Raw genomic sequence first — 20,753 nt, 5'->3', positions numbered from 1 at the left:
CTTAATAGAAATATTGAAGTTCCAATTTTTGGTACTTCATGATGTGAACTTATTTGGAAATAGAGTCATTACACATAGATAACTCCTTAAGAGTGGGTTAGACTAAAGTGATGTGCTTACAAGAGGTGAGATCGAGGTAAGCATGCAGGTTCCGGGCACCATGTCATAACAAGGACAGAGACTGAAATGCTGCAGTTAGTTACAGTCAGGCGATGCCTACCGTACCTTGCAAAACCCAGAAGCTAGAAAGGGAAAACATTGGAGATTTCAAAGGGAGCATGGTGCTATTGATGCCTCTATTGAAGACTTCTAGCCTCCAAAACTGTGAAACAATAAATTTCTGTTGTTTTAAGACACCAGTCTGCAATAATTTGTTATGGTACCCCTAGGAAAATAAATTAACAAAGACTAGGGCGGCGCCTGTGGCTCAAGGAGTAGGGCGCCGGTCCCATATGCCAGAGGTGGCGAGTTCAAAACCCAGCCCCAGCCAAAAACCACAAAAAATAAATAAATAAAGTAAAAATGTTAAAAAAAAATTAACAAAGACTATATTGTAAGTAATGGCAAGATGTTATAGGGAATATTGATGTGTAGCAGATGAATAATGTGAGAAGCTAAAAACCTGCTTTATTCTCCTTCCCGACTCTCCCTCCGCATCCCTTTAAGGATTAATGAACAATAATTCAAATTCTTAACTGTCATGTTACAAAGCACCTAGCACAGATATGAAAGTAATGTGAGCCAAAGGACTCACCAGCAACAGTAAGATTCTTTACTTTGATTTTATATTTTTGAAATGATTTTTTTTTAAATTCAAGTTATCATCGGATAACAATTTAAACATCTTGCATTTACATTTAGATGGCCTGGTTGATGTTAGGCATGATGATTGGCCTTGGAAGCATTTACTCCCGTGGGAGCGTGTATAACAACAAGCTGACGAAGATCATTTAGCCTGGTGACGGTATTTGTAAAAGCAGCATCTTATGTGTGATGCTTTTTGCCATGCATACGTCTGATGCAGTTGAGGAGCGCGTGAACATGACTCATGAGCTGGCCAAGTCCCTTGTGTTTACAGAGTAGTGAAGCGTGACAATCCACGTGCTATCTTAGCCTTTTTCTGTTATCTTTAATGACAGCATCACACAGCTTGTCTAGGTTCAACCATTCCCCTGAAGAAGGGCTGAGTGGTCATGATGCCTTTCCAATTTTCCACCAACCAATTCTTTGGTAACTTGAGTTTACTTTTATTAATCTAAAGGTTTCTCCATTTGTTTAATTCTCCCAAAGTGTGTCCAACTTTCTGAATTCAGCAAAATTGATGGAATGCAGTCCTGTACATAGTACAACACACTTTGTAAGATATCCTTAAAAGCTTCTTCACCACTTAAGGAAAATTAATACTGCTTGATGTGGTTTTGTGGTTTTCAGTCTTTTAAGCAATAAATTTAACTTGATCCATTGCTATCAGTAGTTTAGAGTTGTGGTTCAGCCATCTAACTTGGTCCATCACCTGTTAGAATTGAGGCGACCTGGGGTCCGATAGCCCTCTGAAAGCAGTGTGTCAGAATTTTGGTGATATTTGGGAAATTTTCTTTTATAATATTCTCTAGTATGGCTTCCATTCCTCTGGGGCATTCTTCTTCCCCTTCTGGAATTCCTATAACTCGTATGTTGGAACACTTCATAAAGTCCCATAATTCTGACAGTGAACGTTCTGCTTTCTCTCTCTTCTTTTCTGCCTCTTTTACTATCTGAATTATCTCAAAAACTTTGTCTTCTACCTCTGAAATTCTTTCTTCTGCATGGTCTAACCTGTTGCTGATACTTTCCATTGCATCTTTAAGTTCCCTGATTGACTGTTTCATTTCCTTCAGCTCTGCAATATCCTTTTTATATTCTTCATATCGTTCATCTATGATTTAATTCTGTTTTTGGATTTCCTTTTGGTTATTTTCCACTTCATTAGCAGTTTCCTTCATTGTTTCCATCATTTCTTTCATTGTTTTCAACATGTGTATTCTAAATTCCCGTTCTGTCATTCCTAACATTTCTGTATAGGTGGAATCCTCTGCAGTAGCTACCTGATGGTCCCTTGGCGGGGTTGTTCTGGACTGGTTCTTCATGTTGCCTGGAGTTTTCTGCTGATTCTTGCTCATGGGTGATTTCTTTTATCTGTTTCCTTGCTCTAATTTTCCTTTCACTTCCTCTTGCTCTTTAAGTTCTCGTGCCTGTGGACTAAGGGTTACAGCACCAGAAGGGTGAGAAGGTTGAAGAGCAAAAAAGGGTGAAAGAAAGGAGGACCGAGTGATAAGGAAAAAAAAAGAAAAATAGAGAAAGGAGAGGGGGTGGGTAAAAGGAATATTGACAAAAAGAAGAGAGGCACAGAAAGAGGGAGAGAGAGCAATATAGGTGTACAGTAGGGTACTTTGATACAACCTTAAAAAAAACCCACCTTCTGGGGGTGCCCAGTTGGGTGGTTCCCATGAGGTCAGCAGCTCTTTGCTAACCTGATCAGACACAGTACCCCACCTCCACCAAGTAGAGAGGAAGGACAAAAATGCTATAAATCAAACCAAAACAAGCAAACAGAAAACTTTACCGGATAAAATTGGCTGGAAAAACCAAATAATAGTGGTAGAAACACTAACAAAAATGAAGTTCTAATTATTGAAATAGGCAGCAATGGGAAATTATAATTAAACTAGAAAAATTGAGAAAGAAAAAGGATCTGTATGGAAAAGGTTGAACTTAAAAAACAAAACAACAATCCACAACATCAAAATAAACAAAAAAAACAACCAAACCAAAAAAAAAAAAAAAACACAACCAAAAACAAAGCAGTATGTATATGTTATTGAATATTGTCTGGGCAACACGTGGTCTTCTGGGGTATGTGATGTTAATCACAGTTCTGATACGACTAGAGGCTGCTAGTTTCTCAAACCCCAGCAGGTAGACACCCTAAATCTCTCTTCAGCCCACTTAAAAGGCACTTTGAGGGCAGCGCCTGTGGCTCAGTGAGTAGGGCGCTGGCCCCATATGCCGAGGGTGGCGGGTTCAAACCCAGCCCCGGCCAAACTGCAACAAAAAAATAGCCAGGCGTTGTGGCGGGCGCCTGTAGTCCCAGCTGCTCGGGAGGCTGAGGCAAGAGAATCGCGTAAGCCCAAGAGTTAGAGGTTGCTGTGAGCCGTGTGACGCTCTCTACCGGAGGGCGGTACAGTGAGACTCTGTCTCTACACACACACACAAAAAAAGGCACTTTGAACTTGTTCACTTACTGAGCAGAAGCTTTCTCAGGGAAGTGCTTGTCACTGGAATCACTGCTGAAGTGGCTATCCACTTACCCTGTGTGTCAAAACTGGTCTCCCTCTGCCCCAGAGGGTTAGGGCTGCAAGGCGGCTCAGACCCCACCCTTAGGCTACTTGGTTGCTGGGTTACCAGCTCCCACCCAATTCCAGCTCTGCGACCCTGAGGGCGGAGCTTGCCGGGGCAGATCGCTCACAATGTCTGCCTGTGACCCAGAGCCAAGCACTATTAGCTCCGTCTGGCTCAGCGGCTCAGACTGGGGCCCTAGAAAAAGGCCAAAGTTCTCCGCACTCCCGCTCAGGCTCTCCCCAAGGAAGTTCAGCTGAGTGCCAAGTCCAAAGAAACCAAAACAGTTCACAGGTAAGGCCTTTCTGGTTTGCAATCTCGCAGCTACTGAACTTACAGTTGCAGGCGGGTTTAGACGGATTAAACACACGCGACCACTTGCCGGTTTTCCACTGTTTTAGTCCTCCTCTTGGGGTCCAGAAGTCTCTCGCTGACTCCCTGTATCCTCTCAGCGGTGATGATAGGCAGATCCCACCAGCCAGAGATGCCTGGAGTCCTATATCCCCAGACTCAGGTTCCAAGATGCAAGGAAGCTGTTACTCGGCTGCCATCTTGCTCCGCCTCCCTTAACTCTGTTATTTCCCCTTTAATCATTTCTGATTGAGGTTACTAGAGATTTTACTTTTTCATTTCTAGTTCGTCTAACTAAAGGTTTATCTATTTTATTTATTTGTTCAAAAAACCAACTCTTTGTTTCATTAATTTTCTGAATGGTTCTTTTGTTTTCAATTTCATTAATCTCTGATTTAATTTTGGATATTCTTTTCTAATTCTGGGTTTAGGCTTAGATTGTTCTTCTTTTTCCAATTCCATCAGATGGCTTGTGAGTTTGTTGATGCGTTCTCTTTCTGTTTTGCAAATGTAGGCTTCTAAAGAGACAAATTTTCCTCTCAGGACTGCTTTTGCTGAATCCCATAGGTTTTGGTAACTTGTGTCTTCATTGTTGTTATACTCGAGGAAGTTAATGATTTCCTTTTTTATTTCTTCCCACAACCAGCCGTCATTCAGCATAAGTTTGTTTAACTTCCATGACTTTGTGTGAGGTTGCGCATTTTTTTTGGAGTTGAGTTCCACTTTTAGTGCCTTGTGGTCTGAGAAGATGCAAGGTAGAATTTCAATTCTTTCGATTCTGTTGAGGTTTGTTTTGTGACCTAGGATATGATCAATTTTGGAGAATGTTCCATGGGATGATGAGAAGAATGTATGTTCTTTATCTTTGGGATGGAGTGTTCTATATACATCTCTGAAGCACAATTGTTCTAGGGTCTCATTTAAATCTCTAACATTGAAGATGGCGGCTGAGTAACAGCTTCCCTGCAACTGGGCATGGTGAGTCTGGGGAGATAAGACTCCAGGCATCTCTGGCTGGTGGGATCTGCCTATAATCATCCCTTTGAGGATACAGGGAGTCAGCAAGTGACTTCCGGAACCCAAGAGGAGGACCAAAACAGTGGAAAACTGGCAAGCGGTTGCGTGTGTTTGATTGACCTATTCCCGCCAGCAACTGTAAGTACAAGCAGCAGTGAGACTGCAAACTGGAAAGGCCTTACCTGTGAACTGTTTCAGTGTTTTTGGACATGGCAGTCAGTTGAACTGCCTTGGGGAGAGCTTGAGCAGGAGTGCAGAGAACTTTGGGCATTGTCTATGGCCCCAGACTGAGCTGCTAAGCCGGACAGAGCTAATAATATTTGGCTGTGGGCTGCAGGGAGCCATTGTGAGAGAACTGCCCTGGCAAGTGCAGCCCTCAGGGTTGCAGAGCAAGTATTGAGCGGGAGCTAGCAACCTAGTGACTGAGTAGGTGGGGTCTGAGCTGCCTTACAGCCTTTAGGTGGGGACTGAGCTGCCTTACAGACTTAATCCTCAGGGGCAGAGTGAGACCGGTTTTGGCACACTGGAGCCTCAGACAGTTGCCCTGGGTAGAGGACTGTGGCATCACAGCTCATAGCAACCTCAAACTTCTGGGCTCGGCACCGCCCAGACCTCCATTACAGCTGCACCAGCTGGGCCTCTGCATGCCCTGATCAGGAACCGTGGGAACTGCACAACCCCGCCTCCTCCCTCCTGTACCCTCCCTGTCTCCACACCGGCTCGCTCATCTGGCCAGGGACACTGGTAGCCGCGTGCCCTCCGGAGCCCTCCCTGTCTCTGTGCAGAGCCCTTCTCCTGGCCAGAGACTGCTGGAGCCTTGGGATCTCTGTGCCAAAATCACTGGGTGCCAGGTACTCCCAGAACTGTGCGCACCACCTCCCACCCTGTTGCTGGATATGGGTGTGTCACACTCTGGAGCTGCTTCCACAACCAAAACTCCCTGGCTGGGGCAACTGCAGAGGAACTACACAGGGTAACTCCCTACAAAGATCCAGCAACAATAGGGTGATCTCGCTGGGAGAGACACCTCCCCAACTCTGAGGAAGGCCACAGGCAACTGTGAAAAACAATCATGAGGCGAAATCAACAGAAAAACTCTGGCAATATGAATAATCCGAGTAGATCAACTCCCCCAAGGATCAATGTGGCAGACACAGCACAAGATCCCATGCACAAACAAGTATCTGAGATGTCAGAAATCGAATTCAGAATCTGGATAGCAAATAAGATCAAATTAGAATTCCAAGCAGTAACCCAAATGATATCTCAAGAATTCAGTGAATTCAAAGACCAAATGACCAAAGATATTGACACATTGAGACAAGAACTTGCAGCCCTCAAAGATCTGAGAAACACAGTAGAATCCCTCAGCAACAGAATGGAGCAAGCAGAAGAAACAACTTCTGGCATTGAAGACAAAGGTTTCAAATGCTCCCAAACTCTCAAAGAGGAAGAGAAATGGAGAGCAAAAACAGATCACTTTCTCAGAGAGCTCTGGGACAAGTCAAAGAAAATCAATATTTGTCTTATAGGGATCCCCGAAAGCGACAAAGTGACTTCACAAGGTACAGAATCTCTTCTCCATGAGATTATGAAGGAGAACTTTCCAGACATGCCATGAGATTCTAAAGTTCAGATAGCAGTTTCTGAACTCCAGCATGAATCAACCCAAATAAGACATCCCCCAGACGCATCATAATCAATTTCACTAAAGTTAATATGAAGGAGAACATTCTGAAAGCTGCCAGATAAAAGAAAACCATCACCTACAAGGGCAAGAATATTAGAATAACTGCAGATCTCTCTGCTGAAACCTTTAAAGCTTGAAGAGGATGGTCATCGACTTTTAATCTCCTAAAACAAAATAACTTTCAACCCAGGATCCCGTACCGAGCTAAACTGAGTTTCATTTATGATGGAGAAATTAAATACTTCAATGACATTCACATGTTGAAGAAATTTGCCATAACTAAACCAGTTCTCCAGGATATTCTCAGACCTATCCTCCATAAAGACCAGCATAATCCTCCATCACAAAAGTAAACCCACCCAGAAAATTTTGAACAAATTCCAACTTCCATAGTCACAAAAGGATTAGAAATGTCCACCAGACTCTCAAAAGGCTTATCAATATTCTCAATTAATGTGAATCGTTAAAATTGTCCTCTAAAGAGGCATGGGTTCGCTGACTGGATACAAAAACTCAAGGCATATATCTGCTGCATAAAAGAATCTCATCTTACATTAAAGACAAATATAGACTGAAGGTGAAGGGATGGTCATCTATAGCCCAGGCAAATGGAAAGCAGAAAAAAGCAGGCGTTGCTATCCTATTCGCAGATGCAATAGGCTTTAAACCAACCGAAATAAGGAAGGATAAGGATGGACACTTCATATTTGTTAAAGGTAATACTCAATATGATGAGATCTCAATTATTAATATTTATGCACCCAACCACAACGCACCTCAATTTATAAGAGAAACTCTAACAGACATGAGCAAGTTGATTTCCTCCACTTGCATAGTAGTTGGAGATATTAACACCCCTTTAGCCGTGCTGGATAGAGCCTCCAAAAAGAAGGTAAGCAAAGAAACTTTAGATTTAAACTTAACCATCATAATGGTGGTTAAATATTCATTTAGTTAATATTTTAGAAATCTGGTGCATAAATATTAATAATTGAGATCTCACCATATTGAGTATTACCTTTAACATCTGAACTTAACAGAACAGAACTCTACAGAACATTTCATCCCAACAAAACTGAATACACATACTTCTCATCAGCTCACGGAACATACTCCAAAATCGACATCCTAGGCCGCAAATCTAACCTTAGCAAATTTTAAAAAATAGAAATTATTCCTTGCATCTCTCAGACCATCATGGAATAAAAGTTGAACTCAATAACAACAGGAACCTGCATACCCATACAAAAACATGGAAGCTAAACAACCTTATGCTGAAGGATAGATGGGTTATAGACCAGATTAAGAAGGAAATCACCAAATTTTTGGAACAAAACAACAATCAAGACACGAATTACCAGAACCTCTGGGATACTGCAAAGGCAGTCCTAAGAGGGAAATTTATAGCACTGCAAGCCTGCCTCAAGAAAACAGAAAGAGAGGAAGTTAATAACTTAATGGGACACCTCAAGCGACTGGAGAAGGAAGAACACTCCAACCCCAAACCCAGCAGAAGAAAAGAGATAACCAAAATCAGAGCAGAATTAAATGAAATTAAAAACAAAAGAATTGTATAACAGATCAATAAATCCAAAAGTTGGTTTTTTGAAAAGATCAATAAAATAGATAAACTTTTGGCCAACCGAACCAGGAAAAAAAGAGTAAAATCTCTAATTGCACCCATCAGAAATGATGACAATGAAATAACAACAGACCCCTCAGAAATTCAGAAACTCCTTAACGAATACATGACACTCTACTCTCAGAATTATGAAAATCTGAAAGAAATCGACCAATACCTGGAAGTACGTCACCTACCAACATTTAGCCAGAACGAAGTGGAAATGTTGACCAGGCCTATATCAAGTTCTGAAATAGCATCAACTATACAAAATCTCCCTAAAAAGAAAAGCCCAGGACCAGATGACTTTACGTCAGAATTCTACCAAACCTTTAGAGAAGAACTAGTGCCTATATTACTAAACCTCTTCCAAAATATAGAAAAAGAAGGAATATTACCCAACACATTCTGCGAAGCAAACATCAGCTTGATCCCTAAACCAGGGAAAGACCCAAGAAAAGAAAATTAGAGACCAATATCACTAATGAATATAGATGCTAAAATACTCAGTAAGATCGTAACAAACAGAATCCAACAACGCATCAAAAAAATTATACACCGTGACCAAGTGGGATTTATCCCAGGGTCTCAAGGCTGGTTCAATATACGTAAATCTATAAATGTCATTCAGCACATAAACATACTAAAAAATAAGGACCATATGATTCTTTCAATTGATGCAGAAAAAGCTTTTGATAATATCCAGCATCGCTTCATGATCAGAACACTTAAGAAAATCAGTATAGAAGGGACATTTCTTAAACTGATAGAGGCCATCTACAGCAAACCCACAGCCAATATCGTATTGAATGGAGGTAAATTGCAATCATTTCCACTTAGATCAGGAACCAGGCAAGGTTGCCCATTGTCTCCATTGCTCTTTAACATTGTAATGGAAGTTTTAGCCACCGCAATTAGTGAAGAAAAGGTGATCAAGGGTATCCACACAGGGTCAGAAGAGATCAAATGTTCACTCTTTGCAGATGATACGATCGTATATCTGGAAAACACTAGGGATTCTACTACAAAACTTTTAGAAGTGATCAAGGAATACAGCAATGTCTCAGGCTACAAAATCAACACCCATAAATCTATAGCCTTTGTATGTAGCAACAATAACCAAGCCGAAAAAAGAGTCAAGGACTGTATTCCTTTCACAGTAGTGCCAAAGAAGATGAAATATTTGGGAGTATACCTAACAAAGGATGTGAACCATCTTTCCAAAGAGAACTATGAAACTTTAAGGAAAGAAATAGCTGAAGATGTTAACAAATGGAAAATCATACCATGCTCATGGCTGGGAAGAATCAACATTGTTAAAATGTCTGTACTACCCAAAGCAATATATAATTTTAATGCAATTCCTATTAAAGCTCCATAGTCATACTTTAAAGATGTTGAAAAAATAATACTTTGTTGTATATGGAATCAGAAAAAAATTCAAATAGCCAAAACATTACTCAGCAATAAAAACAAAGCAGGAGGAATCATGCTACCAGAACTGAGACTATACTATAAATTGATAGTGATCAAAACAGCATGGTATTGGCACAAAAACAGAGAAGTAGATGTCTGGAACAGAATAGAGAACCAAGAGATGAATCCAGCTACTTAGTGTTATTTGATCTTTGACAAGCCAATTAAAAACATTCAGTGGGGAAAAGATTCCCTATTTAACAAATGGTTCTGGGTGAACTGGCTGGCAACCTGTAAAGGATTAAAACTGGACCGACACCTTTCACCGTTAACTAAGATACACTCTCACTGGATAAAAGATTTAAACTTAAGATATGAAACTATAAAAATACTTGAAGAAAGTGCAGGGAAAACTCTTGAAGGATTTGGCCTGGGTGAATATTTTATGAGGAGGACTCCCCAGGCAATTGAAGCAGTGTCAAAAATACACTACTGGGCCCTGGTCAAACTAAAAACTTCTGCACAGCCAAGAACATAGTAAGTAAAGCAAGCAGACAGCCCTCAGAATGGGAAAAAATATTTGCAGGTTATACCTCTGATAAAGGTCTAATAACCAGAATCCACAGAGAACTCAAACATACTAGCAAGAAAAGAACAAGTGATCCCATCTCAGGGTGGGCAAGGGACTTGAAGAGAAAGTTCTCCAAAGAAGACAGTCACACGATCTATAAACACATGAAAAAGAGCTCATCATTCTTAATTATCAGAGAAATGCAAATCAAAACTACTTGGAGACATCACCTAACCCCAGTAAGAGTAGCCCACATCACAAAATTCCAAAACCAGAGATGTTGGCGTGGATGTGGAAAAAAGGGCACACTTCTACCCTGCTGGTGGGAATGCACACTGATACGTTCCTTCTGGAAGGATGTTTGGAGAATACTTAGAGACCTAAAAATAGACCTGCCATTTGATCCTATAATTCCTTTACTAGGTTTATAACCAGAAGACCAAAAATCACAACATAACAAAGACATCTGTACCAGAATGTTTATTGCAGCCCAATTCGTAACTGCTAAGTCATGGAAGAAGCCCAAGTGCCCATCGACCCACAAATGGACTAGCAAATTGTGGTACATGTATACCATGGAATATTATGCAGCCTTAAAGAAAGATGGAGACTTTTCCTCTTTCATGTTTACATGGATGGAGCTGGAACATATTCTTCTTAGCAAAGTATCTCAGGAATGGAAGAAAAAGTATGCAATGCACTCAGCCCTACTATGAAGCTAATTTGTAGCTTTCACATGAAGGCTATAACCCAACTATAGCACAAGACTATGGGGAAAGGGCCAAGGAAGGGGAAGGGAAGGGGGAGGTTAGGGTGGAGGGAGGGTAATGGGTGGGGCCACACCTACAGTTCATCTTAGAATGGGTACAGGCAAAACTTACTAAATGCAGAATACAAATGTCTACATACAATAACTAGGAAAATGCCATGAAGGCTATGTTGAACATTTTGATGAGAATATTTCAGATTGTATATGAAACCAGCACATTGTACCTGTTGATTGCACTAATGTACACAGCTATGATTTAACAATAAAAATAAATAAATAAAGTGAAAATAAGAAAAGTTGAACTCATGTAACAAATCACAGGGTAACTTATTATAGTGCCCCAAATTATTCAAAACATAAATGAATACTTTTGATTCCAGTTCAACATATTAATAATATACAATTACAAAATATTTTAATATTTCATATTTGCAACAACTGTGGTTGTTCAAGAATAGATCAAGGGTGATACATCAAGGCACTCTTGTATATGTATCTATTACATGTGTAAAATGATTAAATCAATAATAAAAATTAATAATTGATAAAAAAAATCTCTAACATCTTTGTTTAATTTCTGTTAAGAGGATATGTCCGTCTCTACGAGAGGTGTATTAAAGTCCCCTGTTACTGGGATGTTAGAGGATATCATATTGCTCAAACTAAGCAAGGTCTGTTTCAAGAATCTGGAAGCATTTAAACTGGGTGCATAAATATTTAGAATTGAAATATCTTCTTGTTGTGTTTTTCCCCTGACCAATATAAAGTGACCATCATTGCCTTTTTTGACTTTAGTTGCTTTAAATCCATATGTATCTGAAAAGAAGATTGCAACTCCTCTTTTCTTCTGAATTCCATTTGCCTGAAAAATTGACCTACAACCTTTAACTCTGAGTTCTAATTTGTCTTTTGATGTGAGGTGTGTTTCCTGCAGATGGCAAGGAGACGGCTTGTGTTTTTTAATCCAATCAGCTGATCTATGCCTCTTCAGTGGGGAATTCTAGCCATTGACATTTATTGAGATAATTGATAAGTGTGGTAGCATTCTATTCATCTTGTTTTGTGAAAGTCCATTGCTTAGTTTTGTCTTTTGCATCATTGTGGAAACTAGGTTCTGTCCTTTAATTTCTGGGTGTTTACTTTTCTGAAGGTCCATTGTGATAGTCAGTGTGTAGAAAAGGTTGAAATATTTCTTGTAAGACTGGTCTTGTTGTGGCAAACTTCCTCAATGTTTGCATATCAATAAAAGATTTGATTTCTCCGTCAATTTTAAAGCTTAGCTTAGCCGGATGTAAAATTCTGGGGGCTGGAAGTTGTTCTATTTAAGTACATTAAAGACAGATGACCATTGTCTTCTGGCCTGAAATGTTTCATTAGAGAAGTCTGCAGTGACCCTGATGGGTTTGCCCCTTGCAAATTCTTTAATTTTCTCTTGACTTTAGATAGATTCATCACAATGTGCCTTGGATAAGCTCTATTTGAATTGAGGTGACCAGGGGATTGATATCCCTCTGAAAGGAGTATGTCAGAACATTTGATGATATTAGGGAAATTTTCATTTATAATATTCTCTAGAATGGCTTCCATTCCACTGGGGCATTCTTCTTCCCCTTCTGGGATACCTATAACTCGTATGTTTGAATGCTTCATAGAGTCCCATAATTCTGTAAGTGAATGTTCTGTTTTCTCTCTCTTCTTTTCTGCCTCTTTAACTATCTGAGTTATCTCAAGAGCTTTACCCTCTACCTCTGAGATTCTTTCTTCTGCACGATCTAATCTGTTGTTGATACTTTCTATTGCATCCTTAAGTTCCCTAATTGACTGCTTCAGTTCCTTCAGCTCTGCTATATCCTTTTTATGTTCTTCATATCTTTCATCTCTTATTTGATTGTTTTTGGATCTCCTTTTGGTTATTTTCAACTTTCTCAGCAATTTCCTTCATTGTTTTCATCATCTGTATTTTAAATTTCCCTTCTGTCATTTCTAACATTTCTTTGTAGGAGGAGTGCTCTGCTGTAGCTACCTCACGATCCTTAGAAGGGGGTTACTCTGAACTGACATTTCATGTTACCAGGATTTTTCTACTGATTCTTCTTCATGAGTGCTTTTTTGTATCTGTTTCCTTCCCCTAATTATTCTTTCACTTCTTGCTCTTTAAAGTTTTTTTTTTTTTATTATTAAATCATAGCTGTGTACATTAACGTGATCATGGGGCAACATACACTGACTTTATATAACATTTGACATATTTTCATCACACTGGTTAACCTTTCCACACTGGAAAAGCCTTCCTGGCATTTTCTTAGTTATTGTGTTAAGACATTTATATTCTACATTTAGTAAGTTTCACATGTATCCTTGTAAGATGCACCGTATGTGTGGTTCCAACAATCACCCGCCCTCTGCCCATCCTCCCCCCTCCCCTTCCCTCCCTCTCCCCATTCCCCATATTCTTAGGTTATAACGGGGTTATAGCTTTCATATGAAAGCCATAAATTAGTTTCATGGTAGGGCTGAGTACATTGGATACTTTTTCTTCCATTCTTGAGATACTTTACTAAGAAGAATATGTTCCAACTCCATCCATGTAAACACGAAAGAGGTAAAGTCTCCATCTTTCTTTAAGGCTGCATAATATTCCATGGTGTACATATACCACAATTTATTAATCTATTCATGGATCCATGGACACTTGGGCTTTTTCCATAACTTAGCAATTATGAGTTGGGCTGCAATAAACATTCTGGTACAAATATCTTTGTTATAATGTGATTTTTGGTCTTCTGGGTATATCCCTAGTAGAGGAATTGTGGGATTGAATGGCAGGTCTATATTTAGATCCCTAAGTGTTTTCCAAAGATCTTTCCAAAAGGAATGTATTAATTTGCATTCCCATCAGCAGTGTAGAAGTGTTCCCTTTTCTCCACATCCACACCAACATCTCTGGTCTTGGGATTTTGTGATATGGGCTAATCTTACTGGAGTTCGATGATAACTCAAAGTAGTTTTGATTTGCATTTCTCTGATGATTAAGGATGATGAGCATTTTTTCATATGTTTGTAGGCTGTGCGCCTGTCTTCTTTAGAGAAGTTTCTCTTAAAGTCCCTTGCCCAGCCTGAAATGGAATCACTTGTTCTTTTCTTGTTAATACATTTGAGTTCTCTGTGGATTCTGGTTATTAAACCTTTGTCAGAGACATAACCTGAAAATATCTTCTCTCATTCTCAGGGCTGTCTGCTTGCTCTACTTACTGTGTTCTTGACTGTGCAGAAGCTTTTTAGTTTGATCAGGTCCCAGTAGTGTATTTTTGAAGCTGCTTCAATTGCCCGGGGGGTCCTCCTCATAAAATACTTGCCCAGACCGTTTTCTTCAAGAGTTTTCCCTACAATTTCTTCTAGTATTTTTATAGCTTCATGTCTTAAGTTTAAATCTTTAATCCAGTGAGAGTCTATTTCAGTTAATGGTGAAAGGTGTGGGTCCAATTTCAGTCTTCTATAGGTCACTAGCCAGTACACCCAGCACCGTTTGTTAAATAGGGAGTCTTTCCCCACTGAATGTTTTAATTGGCTTGCCAAAGATCAAATAATGGTAAGTAGCTGGGTTCATCTCTTGGTTCTCTATTCTGTTCCATACATCTATCTGTCTGTTTTTGTGCCAGTACCATACTGTTTTGATCAGTATTGATTTATAGTGTACTCTGAAGTCTGGTAGCGTGATTCTGCCTGCTTTGTTTTTATTTCTGAGTAATATCTTGGCTATTCAAGGTTTTCCCTGATTCCATATAAAACGAAGTATTATTTTTCCAAGATCTTTCAAGTATGACAGTGGAGCTTTAAAAGGGATTGCATTAAAATTGTATATTGCTTTGGGTAGTATGAACATTTTTACAATGCCGATTCTTCCCAGCCGTGAGCATGGTATGTTTTCCCATTTGTTAACATTTTCAGTTATTTCTTTTCTTAGAGTTTCATAGTTCTCTTTATAGAGATCTTTCTCGTCCTTTGTTAGATAAACTCCACTCGTTAAAGTTTTAATAAGTTCTTTTGGTAGGGGACTAGAAGCATGAGAAAATTGAAGAGTAAGAAGGGAAAAAAGATTTAAGAAAACAGAGAAAGAAGAGGTGGTGAGTAAAAGGAAATATTGACAAAAAAATAAAGGAAAGCACTGAAAGAAACAAACAGGAGTAATATAGTTGTATAGTAGTGTACTATGACACAACCTTGAAGACCCCCAACCTCTGGGGGTGCTGGGTTGGGTGATTCCCTTGAGGTCAACAGCTCTTTGCCAGCTGGATCAAAAACAGTACCCCACCTCCACCTGGTAAAGAGAAAAGCCAAAAATACTGTAAATAAAACCAAAACAAACAAGCAAGAACCCTAATGGGGTAACATTGGAGGAAAAAAAACCAACAACAAATAATAGGGGCAGACACACTGGCAAAAATGAAATTCTAATTGTTAAAGAAGGCAAAAATGGAAGATTGTATTTGAACTAGGATAGTGAAAAAAAGGAAGAATATATTAAAAAAAAATTGCAATCAGTGTAACTGGCTTATTGTACCCTCGATGAATCCCCAGCAATAAAAAAATAAATGAAAAAGAAAGAAAAACACCAGGGAAAAATGTTGGAATTAAGAAAACAAACAAATAAAAAAAGAAAAACCCCAACAACACCCCCCCAAAAAAAACCCCTAAAGAACCAAATACTATATATATTTTACTGAATATTGTCCGGGCAACAGGTGATCTTCTGAGTTATAAGATGTTAATCACAATGTTGATACAGCTGTACAAGATGGAGACTGGAGGTCTCTGCTGACCTCTCAGACCCTGCAGGCTTGGGAGCCCAAAAATGTCCTCAGCCCACTTAAAAGACACTCAAAACTATGAACCTTGGCCAAGCAGAAGCTTTCCAGGGAAAGCACTTATCCCTGGGATCTCTCCCAGTGTGGCTGCCTGCTTATCCAGTGCACCACGTCCAGACTCCCACTATGCCCCTGAGGGCCAAGGCTGTTAATCTGCCACACTTGGAACTCCACACTTCCCCAGTGTCTCAGTGCCCTCCTTTGGGCAGCTCAGTCACTAGATTTCTCGCCCAAGGTCTCCCGGCTGATCTCCGCGCTGCAAAACACAGGGGCAGCTCTCCCACAGCAGCTGTGCAGGCAGTCCAAAGCTGAACGATATTAGCTTCCTTCCGGCTCAGTGTCTCTGACCTGGGCCCCAGACAAGGCCCAAAGTCATCTTCACACACAGCCCAAGATCTCCCAAGGCAGTTTAATTGAGTGCCCAAGTCCAAGAAAACCCAAACAGCCCACAGGTAAGGCTTTTCCTGCGTGCACTCTCGCTGTTGCTATGGGTGCAGCTGCAGGCAGCCTCTGATTGAACAAACGCACCTACCACTTGCCAGATTTTCCACTGCTTCTGTCCTCCTCATTGGGTCCAGAAGTCTCTCACTGGCTTCCTGTGTCACCAAAGGGAAGCCTCTGGGCAAAACTCACCAGCCAGAGATGGCTGGAGTCCTCTCTCGCCACTCTCACTGTGCCTGGCTGCACAGAAGCTGTTACTTGACTGCCATCTTTTTTCCCTCCTCAAGTTCTGTTTTCTTTTAACTAGCAACTGGCATGCTGTCTCAACAGCCACCAGGTCTGTCAGAGCACAGCAGTGAGGATGCCACAAGAGAAAAAAGAAGAGAGGAAGAAACAGCTGAGCAGGGTCACAAGTGAAAACAGTGCACTCCGTGGATTAAGAGGTGTCCCTGTTAGTGCAGACGAGCTGCACTAAGCTGTGGTTTGGGAAAGTCTTCTTTTTTGTTCTTGACGGTTCTAGCACTCTGGGAGACTAGGTGGGAGGATTGCTTAAGGTCAGGAGTTCTAGAACAGCTGGCGCAAAATCAAGACCCTGTCTCTACAAAATAAGAAAAATTGGCCAGGAATGGTTGAAGCCAAGATTTGAGAGTAGGCTGGACATCATAGCAAGGTCCCAGCTCTATAAAAAGTGTAAAGAAATTAGTTGGTCACAGTGGTGAGAGCCTGTAGTCCCAGGTACTCAGGAAGCTGAGGCAGGAGGATCACTTGGGCCTAGGAGTTTGGGACCGCAGTGGGCTATGATTTAGTCAGTGCACGCCAGCCTGGTAGTGGAGTTATGCTCTGCCTCTAAAAAAATGAAATAAAAATGAAAACATGAGGAGACTTTTTTGAAGGTTAAAAAAATCGTTTTATATAAATTGTGGTATAAGGAAATAGATTATGACAATACTTTTTATTTTTGATAGGGTTACAGCAAATAACAAAGAGAGAAACAGAAACAAAACCCAGGACCTTGAAGGACCAAATGATTATCTTGGAACAGTGTGGGTTTAAATTTTTTTTCATTTTTTGTTTTTGTTTATTGCCAAACTTCTAAAACATGGATCTTCACCATCATGGAGAAAAAGCCCATTTGAAGGTGTCACTGTGGTCTAGTGAAGGTGATTTTTAAAGAGGACAAATCAGGTTTCCTCAGTTGCTGAAATCAAAATATGAGGTGGTTTTACTTTGTGAGCAAAAAGTATTTGAAACCAACTCCACTCATTGCATAAACAGTAATAAGGAGACCAAACATTTTGTTTTAAAAGTTACTTTCCAAATTTCAAATCTTCTCATATACCAGCAATTCAACCTGTGGGTCGCAACAACCCCTTGTAACAGTGAAAATACATCCTGCATATCAGATCTTTACATTATGATTCATGGCAGTAGCAAAATTACAGTTATGAAGTAGCAATGAAAATAATTTTATGGTTGGGGGGTCAGCACAACATGAGGAACTGTATTAAAGGGTTGTGGCATAAGGAGGCATCAGGAAGGTTGAGAACCACTGTCATATACAGACATGATATTCAAGAGCTAATCTAGAAGAAGGGGTGTCTTTGTATGTTAATAAAAATACAACAGCTTCGGGATAATTTGCTCTATTTTGCACATAGTACTTCTATGCCTCTTCAGCAAAAACTCATTTATGGCAGATTTCAACGAGGCTGTGATTGAATTAGAGAGGCAAGGTGATAATACGGTAGGAGGGACCATCTGTGTAAAAGCCCCTGGCAGGTGGATCTCCACATCTGAGCTACCTTCAGAAGCAGCTGGAGGACAGAGAAGACTCTCATGGAAATGAGGCCAATCATTTCTTTTTTTACATCTCAACTTTGTATGAGAGGTAAATGTAAAAGAGTGAGGTTTCAAGACTGGAGTAATTGATATGGCAAGTGCTGACTGAGGCCAAGTCAGTGCCAGGCACAGTGTGTGCACGTAGGGCCACTAGGCCCTCTACTCCAGAGCCGTAGGCAGGACTAGATCCTTCATGTCAATGACCAGGTGCAGAATAGTCTCAGGGGGACTTCACTTCCTTGATATAGAAAACCACTTGAAGCCAAGGATGCTGAAGTTCAAAGTGAGGCTCTGTCCTACCCAGCCCTCCCCATGAAGTCCCCAGAAAACGCAAAGTACAAAAGGCTCTCCATTAAATATAGGAGTTAGCTGATTCCTGGCACCTAACAGTCTCCCAGCAACACTAGTTCTCTGCCCTGAGTATAGATTAGAACCACCTGGATATTTGGAAGGAACTATAATATTTAGGTCCTGCCCTATATCTGTGCTGTCCAAAATGATAGCCACTGTGGCTAGTTAGCACTTGAAATGTGGCTATAGCCAGGTAGGAAAATGGTAATATTTTTAATGCATTGGGTCAAATGAAACATTAAAATTAGTTCGTTGGTTTCTCTTTATGTTTGATAATATGGCTACTAGGAACTAAAATTACACTTGTGGTGGCATCATGTCTCTGTAATGGGAGCACTGCCCTATGGCTTTCCAGGCCTGGTGTTTGTTAGATGACCCTGGCTCTTTTGAAAATGAAGATTCTGATTCCACAGCACTGGGCTGGCCTGAGCATCTGGGTTTCTGACCCAGGTACCCAGGTGGTGCTGCTGTAGCTGCTTCCTGAATACCTGCTGGGTAGCAAGACCTACACCAGCTGCATCTGGGGTTCTCTCTGGCTGCAAGGCCCTGAACGTGTAAAGGCACCTGGGTGGATTTTAACCCAGAGTCCATCCTGAGAACCAAGCAAAGGCTGGTAAAAGTGCATGTGACTGTTGATCCTGTAGACTGAGGTTGGTTGTAGATTCTGGCACTGAACACCCTATCGTGTGCCAAGCTCTAAAGTATATAAGTGCCTGATTCAATGTCACAACTGAACTCTACCCCATACTTATGACCTGATTTTCAAAAGGTACACAGTGAATTGCTAGAATGCAACTGTATCGCCATTGTGCTAAATGTAAGGAGACAGGCCTCACCTGCCAGAGTCCTGGATCCAGACTCCGCTGAATGTGCCAAGTCCTCCTGCTCCGTCTTTTCCCAGTGTCTACTATAGGATGCCTCATAGAATCAATGGTGGCTGTGCTGGGTTTGCTTATGATGAGATATACTTTAGCTTATATGATAGTACACAGAATCAGTCACGAGGAAAACAAAATACTATACTTTCTAAGTGAGCACACTTTCATTTGGGGTGATAAAACACTTCCCAAACATTTTTGGTCCTTTGCAACCCTTGTATGGGCCAGGACAGACTCAGAACCTTCCAAGGTGCTAATTGAAAAGGAATCCTGGGGAAGTAATTGGTACTTGGTCCAAAGGGTTTATTTCTGTGGTTACCATTGCATCCATCCACTTGGCCTCATCAGAACAAGCAGCTCTGTGCTGTTATCCCAATAACTAAGAATTACTGGAAATGTTGGCAACCCAAAAAGTCACTGGTTCCCAAGTTCCCCTCAACTCTAAACAGTACTACGTGTAAGTTCTGGATCTCAGTGCTGCCAAAATCCAAAGATATCTCAACTCATGCCCAAGGGACTCTCTTTGTCTATCGGGACTTGTGCAATGGTAGCCCAGCTCATCTTAGAACTCATTTTGTTATCACCCTAGTAAAAGGAAGCTTTGCGTGCAACTGTCTAGCCAGCAGGATGAGATGGAAATGCAAGGAAACAAGTGTTAAATTTCTATATTATTCTGCAATAAATAAAATTTGTTTTCTTCAAAGTACATATGGAATGTTTATATTTTGATAGGATGTATATCTGAGCCATCATATATATTAAATTGGAAAGCAAACAATGTCCATAGTCCCTGCCCTATGGATCTTACATGTTAAAGAAAAAAAAAAAAACTTTAGATAATGTCATTTGCTATAAACAGAAAGCCTTGCTATAAAGGAGACAAATGTACAAAATCTTTCTGGTAGGATAATGGCCCTAGTCAGGAGTTCAGGAAAGATTCACTAGGAAGATTTCTGATTTAGGAGGAAAGAATTAATGAAGTTTAAGTGAATGAGATGCTGGAGCCTTTGCAAAATGAAGAGTTCATCTTCAGTCTGCCCGTTTCCTGAGCCATTCATTTTTCTTCCACAGCAGATAGGACCTTGGATGTTGACAAAGCTAATGAGGTCCTCATCATTTCTGATGACCTTTGGAGTGACCACTATGGGTGTATCAAACAGGATCTGAAAGGCTACGCTGAGAAATTCAGCTTCCGAATTTGTGTCCTGGGCTCCCCTAGGTTCACTCTGTCAGCCATTATGAGGATGCGGATCTGGGAGTTTGCAAAGAATCTGCTTCCCAGTGAGGACAGATCCAACTGGCTTTAGAACTTGGATTCTGGACACTGAGTTCGATAAAGGGAATTCAGCCAGCACTGTGCCTCCACCTGCACTGTGGGTGAATCTCTGGTTACACGGAGTAGGGATTTTGCTGGATATGGGCATCACAAATATGACTTTTTGTCACCTTAGTAATGGACCCACGTCTTCACATTGAGCAACATCTCTCCAAGCATCTTATTTCTCTAGCATAGCCCACAATGGGCCAGTTAAACCAAGAACACCAAAAACTATTATTGGAAATTACTTT

Source organism: Nycticebus coucang, chromosome 9 (genome assembly GCF_027406575.1).
Source record: "Nycticebus coucang isolate mNycCou1 chromosome 9, mNycCou1.pri, whole genome shotgun sequence".
NCBI classification, from domain to species: Eukaryota; Metazoa; Chordata; class Mammalia; order Primates; family Lorisidae; genus Nycticebus; species Nycticebus coucang.
Note: the sequence above shows the minus strand (reverse complement) of the source record.